Source organism: Alosa pseudoharengus, unplaced genomic scaffold (assembly GCF_046254945.1).
Source record: "Alosa pseudoharengus isolate Yale_2024_CS ecotype anadromous, Long Island Sound unplaced genomic scaffold, YU_APseudo_1.1 YU_APseudo_1.1_scf_21, whole genome shotgun sequence".
Classification (NCBI taxonomy): domain Eukaryota; kingdom Metazoa; phylum Chordata; class Actinopteri; order Clupeiformes; family Clupeidae; genus Alosa; species Alosa pseudoharengus.
The window spans coordinates 13782277-13789347 of record NW_027468674.1 but is presented as its reverse complement, the minus strand read 5'-3'; the positions used below and the strand labels follow the sequence as shown (position 1 = coordinate 13789347).

Below are 7071 nucleotides of genomic sequence, written 5' to 3'. Positions count from 1 at the left end.
TCTCCAGAAACTGGTGAGTACAGTTCTACAGTGTTACTCAGTGCACACATATCACACTAAGTTAATGTATGATGGATATTGTGTGATTTCTGAAGAGATTCTCACCATGTCTGTAATGTATAGAGACACGGAGTAGTGGCTTTCATACAGAGGCCTTGCTCAAATGAAAAGGTCGAACAGACTGTACTGAAGGGTGGACCAGGCTGAGACCACACCTGACCATACTGCCCCCAGTATGGAGGATATCAACGTAACCACAAAGGTATTGTTTTTTTTTATTGCGCTGTAAAATATATGAATAGGCACAAATAATGAATAGGTGCAAACGACTAACGCTTACGTAAACGTACAGCGCATTCCTTTAGAGCCAAATAGGTCTTTGACTCTGAGAGAAACCTTGTTACTTGTGTAGCCTACTCCCTTCCTTCCCTGGGTTCAGTAAATTAAAGTGGTCCAGGGTCCGCACCCCTGTGTATGAAATGGGCTATATACAGCCACCACAGAAAACGAAAACTGTCAGACCAGCAGCATATGTGCAAATTTCAATCTTAACCGTTCTATTTCATCAGAAACAATCTGAAAACGGGGCTTTAACCCTTAGAACCCTAAGCTGTTTTTAGGGCATTTTCACTACCTTTATTCATAAGGATTTATTCTGGTCATAGTAAGTGCCACACACACATATTATTGTTTAGCAGTCTAGGCTATCCAGATCTGCCATCATTTCATGTATTAGTACTAGCATTGATTTTAATTCGATTTTTAAAGAATTAAAATATAAAAATCATATTATAAAAATGTGTGTGTAGGGCAGACGGTCCTGAATCTGGAAATATAATTGCCATGTTGGAGAGGATACTCTGGGAGCAATTTGCAGAAATATGTGGTGTGTGATTTACGGAAATAAAATGCCATTTTTTATTTAGTGATGAAAAATTACCTTTCTGCGCTCCATATCTGTGACACGAACTGATCTGACCTGACTTGACCCAAGTTTGCGTGTTAGCATGTGTGCCTATGGTGTATGCACTCATAATGATTCTCAACTTTTTACTGCATTGCCATCAGTGTTGGGAAGTAACTGAATACATGTATTTGGGATTACGTATTCAGAATACAAAATATGAGTAACTGTATTTAGTTACAGTTACATTTTCAATGAGTGGTATTCAGAATACAGTTACTTTGGCCATTTTAAGGGGTTACTTTGAGAATCCTTCTCATATGAATTTCTGGGCTTTTTTAACTGAAATTCTAATATTTCTGTGAGATGATCTTGTGCATTAACAAAATGCATAATGTTTCAGTTTATCTTATAAAGTTAAGTTGTGGGTTTTTTGCTGACATCGCCTGTGGGTCTTACAAACTGAAATAGCAGCTTGATTTCCCACTTGATAAAATGTAAAACAGCGCTTATGTAATCCAAGTATTTAGAATACGGTACTTAGATGGAGTAATGTAACGGAATACGTTACAAATTACATTTTAGGGCATGTATTCTGTATTCTGTAACTGATTACATTTTAAAAGTATTCTTCCCAACACTGATTGCCATGAACAAAGTAAAGGCAAAAAAGGTGTTTCTTTGTTGAACAAATTGGGATGCAATGTGAGCCTTGAATTGGATGCCATGCAGGAATTTGCTCAAAACCGGATCTCAAAACCGGATTATGAACATGCTTTGCCATAGAGAAACACACAATAGCGTTGGATTATAAACATGCTTTGCCACAAAAACAGACAAAAACGTGGGGTAAGTCCAGCTATATGAAGTTATTATTTTGCTGTCACTTCGTCTGTTTTATAACCCAGAAGGATGTACTTGGTATCAAATGATAGCTCTGTGTCTCCTCTTTCATCTGACATGCGTGGCATATCTATCCGATCACGGGTCCGCGAGTAATTCAAACGAGAGTAATAGTAGAGCGGCTACAAGGCCAATTTGGCAAGAATTGTGCAAATTATGATACAAGCATGAAACTTGGTAGGTATGTGCTTATGACCAATACAATCAAATTTACCTGATTGGCCACTTGAAATGGTGGCCATTTTCCAAGATGGCTGCCAAAAAAGACCCTAGAAATTGATTTATTGCACAGAATTGTCAAAGCAAATTATGATAGACGCATGAAATTTTGCATGGATGTGATCAAGACCAATACAATCAAATCCACTTGATTTGCTACTTGAAATGCTGGCAAATTTCAAATGTGCAAATTGCAAATGTGGTGTAAATAATTGTTCACTCTCCTTAAATATGTTTCCATAGATGATGAAGTGATACAGAAATTAAAAATGTTCCACAATGACAAATAAGCCACTTATGACACACAAATAGCATGGTGATAACATGCTAATAATGCCAGTTCTTAATGTCAATGGAGGGCGTTGCGTGATGCCACCCCCCATCCCCCCAAACAAATAAAATGGTTATGACATGCTAATAATACAATGACACTAATATGCTAATAACGGCAATTCATGGTTTTCTCGATGTTGCTGAACAAAAGATGCGTGTACACCAGAAACAACCTCAGCTACCAAGTAGCCAAGGTCATTGAAGAAGCTTTGTCATGAATTCGCTTTTTTCGCTCTGGACGTGACGGTTGCTGTGGAGCCCAGCACTTCACACTGTATTAATAGGCAGATGCTAGTAGGGCGTGTTGTCTCTCCTATGTGGGGAGATGGGTGGCTTCCAGTCAAGGCTTTTAATCCCACGTCAGCTGCAGTAACCTTACACAAAAATGCGAAGGTAGCTGATGTATATCCATGCGTTGCACTGGAGGATTTTGATCAGGACTTTGTTTCGCAGCATGCAGCTAAAGTGAGTGCAGGTGGCTCTCATGGCAGCTTATCTGTCAAAAGTGATCTTGGCAGCAGTGTTGCTAATGGTGACTCTTCGCTGCAGGGTCTTGGACTGGGTGCTATACCCATTGACAGTTGTCAGGTCTCCTCTTATTGGAAGGATAAGTTAGTTGACCTAATAAAAGAATATTAGTCTGTCTTTTCTCGTCACCATCTTGACTGTAGTGAGGCGCATGGGTTCTGCCACAGGATTAGGTTGACTGATGACCGTCCATTCAGATTGCCATATCGCAGATTGTCCCCGGCCCACTACCCGAGGTTGAAAGAGACTTTGGATGAGATGGAGGAGAAGGAAAATATTAGAAAGTCTTGTAGTGAGTACGCTTCTCCACTGGTGCTGGTGTGGAAGAAAAACGGAGACCTGCGGATATGCACTGACTTTAGGTGGCTTAATGCGCGCACTGTGAAAGACGCACACCCACTCCCCCACCAGGCTGATGTCCTTGCAGCTTTAGGTGGCAATGTGTTTTTCTCCACCATGGATCTCACGTCGGGTTATTACAATGTGCCGTTACATGAGGATGACAAGAAATATACAGCCTTTTCATCGCCATTAGGGTTGCATGAATATAACCGGCTCCCTCAGGGCCTTTGCAATAGCCCAGCTACATTTATGAGGATGATGCTCTCTGTCTTTGGCGATCAAAATTTCTTAAGTCTCCTGTGCTATTTGGACGATGTCCTTGTATTTGGCAGGTCTGAAGGGAAAAGTTTGCAGCGCTTACGCATTTTTGCACTTACAGGTGGGTCTAAGCGACCTCGCAGGGGTAAAGGTGTGAGTAGACCTGTGCAGAGGAGGAAGCTCTGCCCTCAGGACTAGTCCCCTGAGTGTGCAGAGGCTTTCTGGGCTCCACAGCAACCGGACGTGAAAAAAGGTTGCACCCATAGATGCAAGTGCTTCCGTTTGGGGCTTTTGTGCACAGCACTATGTGGTTGCACATGTGAATAGTAGATGTAGAGCACTGTTACAGTGACTCAATTAATTCCAAAGGGTGAAATGTTGATGGTGTTTTCTTAAAAACACAATTGAAAAATTGCTCACATTTGCTGTGAAATGGACTGTTATTTTTCCATGCTGAGATACTTACTGCCATATTGTTCTTCTTGGCATCCGAGTTTATTGCCTTGTTACAGTTACCAAAAAAAAAAAAAAAAAAAACATGCTGTTATCGCCTGCTCTGGTTGTACAGTCGTATTTTAGATAGGCAAGTTGGTGCACGGCTCTGTCAGGCCTGATGCTGTTGCATACACTCTCTTCTAATTTAGCCCTTCCAGGGTTTGTAGTCTTTGTACATAGTTCATTTGTGAAACACTGAATCTCAGTTATGTGCCTTTTTGCTTGATTGAATTTCCAATGACTTCATCGTAGAAGGAAACAGAAATGTAGTGAATGTTAACATTGATTTGGGCTACATCTGCTAAATTAATTGCAATTAATGAAGTTCTAGTGTCTTATTTGGTGGTCATCTTTAAAAATGGCTGCCATATTACATTTTCAAGTTGCAAATGAGGTGGATTTGATTATATTGCTCTTTAGCACAAACACACAAAATGACATACTTGTATCATAATTTTCTTGCTCACTTCTGGGCTAAATTCAGTCTTTTGGCGGCCATATAGTAAAATGGCTTCCATTTCAAGTGGTGAGTCAGGTAGATTTGATTGTATTGTTTTTTTAGCACATTCATGCCAAAATTTATGCTTGTATAATAACTTGCTTGATCAATTCTGTGCAACAAATCCATTTCTATGGTATTTTTGGTGGCCATCTTGGAAAATGGCCGTCATTTAAACTGGAAAATCAGTTAGAATGTATTGTGTTGGTCTTAAGCACATACCTTCCAAATTTCATGGCTGTATCATAATTTCCTTTGTCCATTCTGTACAACAAATCAATTTTTAGAGTTTTTCATGGTGGCCATTTTGGAAAATGGCCGCCATTAAAAATGGCAAATCAGGCAGATTTTATTGTATTGGTCTTGAGCACATACATGCCTAATTTCATGCTTGTATCATAAAATCTTTGGTCAATTCTGAGCAATACATCATTTCTGGGGTCTTTTTTGGCGGCCATCTTGGAAAATGGCCGCCATTTCAAGTGGCCAATCAGGTAGATTTGATTGTATTGGTCTTGAGCACATACCTGCCGAATTCCACGCTTATCATAATTTGCACGATTTTTCCTGTAGCCGCTCTACTATAATGGGTGTGCAGCGTTGGTTTGTGTACATGACGTTAATATTTTGCAGTCACTTCATCTGTTTTTATAAGCCAGAAGGATCGATATACATGGTACCAATGGACAGCCCTGTGTCTCCTCTTTCATCTGATATGCTTGCCATATCTATGCAATCTCGGGTTCGCGAGTAATTCAAACAAGAGTAATGGGTGCGCAGGTGAACGCAGAGAAGTATAGACTGTAAATATGATGCAATTTGATGTAATTTCATGATTTTTTACAAATGTCATACTTGATCGTACAGACAAGTGCGTAGTCTCTTTGGAAAGCCCCACTTCTTCTCTGCCCTGCAATAAAGGTTTCATCTCGCTGCGATGAACAGTTGCGGAGCAATGTAACAGAGAAGAAAGGGTGTGTTTTTTGACGCACTTTGCGTCAATCGGGTTCTAAGGGTTAAGTGTATAATAGCAAACTTGTCCTTTAATCCTGGTAAATTGTGAAGAACAAGCACATACATACATGTTATAAATGTATGTAAAAATGTATGTAAACAAGTGAAAAGTAAGTAGCCTACAAGTAAAAATTATGATTACATGTATGAGGTACAATGACGACAAAGTCTATACATTATTAATGTGATAACAGTTCACCACTCATCTTGATATCAGATATTTTTGTTCCTTTTAAACATCATCATGGCCTACTGGTTAGCGCTTCGGACTTGTAACTGGAGGGTTGCCGGTTCGAACCCCGACCAGTAGACACGGCTGAAGTGCCCTTGAGCAAGGCACCTAACCCCTCACTGCTCCCTGAGCGCCGCTGTTGTTGCAGGCAGCTCACTGCGCCGGGATTAGTGTGTGCTTCACCTCACTGTGTGTTCACTGTGTGCTGAGTGTGTTTCACTAATTCACGGATTGGGATAAATGCAGAGACCAAATTTCCCTCACAGGATCAAAAGAGTATATATACTTACTTATACTTTTGGGCCCCCACAGGTCAGCCACATCACTCACAGCCGTTCCATCTGGGTCCTCCTAATGTGGGAAAACATCGCCATCAGCTGGTCAACTCTGGAATTACATACCATCTACTGCAAATCCATCGCCACCTGGGCTATTTGCTATCAGATCTGATTCCTCCCTGGGTCCTACTTTCCTTGTCCTTTTTATGTCTGTGCCTAATCTGGGTTTAGCTCAGATCAAGATTAAAATGTTTAAGATTGTGCCTACTCTGGGTTATAGATTTAACTCAGTTTAAGATTTTTTGTTTTATTTAAAAAAAATAAATAAATAAATAAATAAATAAAAAAAAAAATGAAGAGGTGCATTTAATGTTTGACTGCCATGGTCAGGGCCTCAGTATGTCCTCAGTTGAATTTACATCCGGTCAACCACTACACCAGTGCAATCATTATCATTATTTGTACACCTGTTGTCTTTTTCAGTCTATACAATTTAGTATGTAAACATAGTGGATCAATAGTGTGTGTTCTTGCATACTTCAAGATTAGTGTTGATGGAAAGAAGACCGCAGTGGGCGAGAGGAGGAGTAAAGCTGAATAATTGGGTAACACTTCATGGTAAGGGTACATGAATTATCATGAATTCATGCATGAATTAATTAATGAGTTATGCATTACTTCATTCCTTTATATCTTATGAATCATCAGGATTTCACATGACTTCATAGTCTCTCATTCATGACCTCATGCATGAACAACACATCAACTACAGCATTAGGTACGATGGGTACATCATTATGATTTATTAAGCATGATCATTGCTCATGAGTTCATCATGTTTGTGGCCTCTCAACTAAAGTGTTAATAATGGCATGTGTTTAGAAAACTGCACAAGTTGTGCTCAAATCAGAATTTGAGTAGTGAAGACCACATTTTTGGCAGAAAAAGAAATCATCATTATCATTCTTAATAAATCATAATAATGTGCCCACCATACTTAATGCTTTAGTTGATGTGTTGTTCATGTATGAGGTCACAAATGACAGAATATTAACTCATGTAAATT

The 7071-nt window shown here is 39.6% G+C and overlaps 1 long non-coding RNA gene across 1 annotated transcript in view; it reads left to right on the top strand.

Annotated features, from left to right (window-relative positions):
- Window positions 1-6337, top strand: part of LOC143137676 (uncharacterized) — an 8194-nt gene extending 1857 nt beyond the window's left edge. Inside the window, exons 2-4 of the long non-coding RNA XR_012990058.1 lie at window positions 1-13; window positions 124-262; window positions 6040-6337. The exon at window positions 1-13 is cut by the window's left edge and continues 1304 nt beyond it. This is a non-coding gene — a long non-coding RNA (uncharacterized LOC143137676). The remainder of the gene's footprint in view (window positions 14-123; window positions 263-6039) is intronic.
- The last annotated feature ends 734 nt before the right edge of the window (window positions 6338-7071 follow it).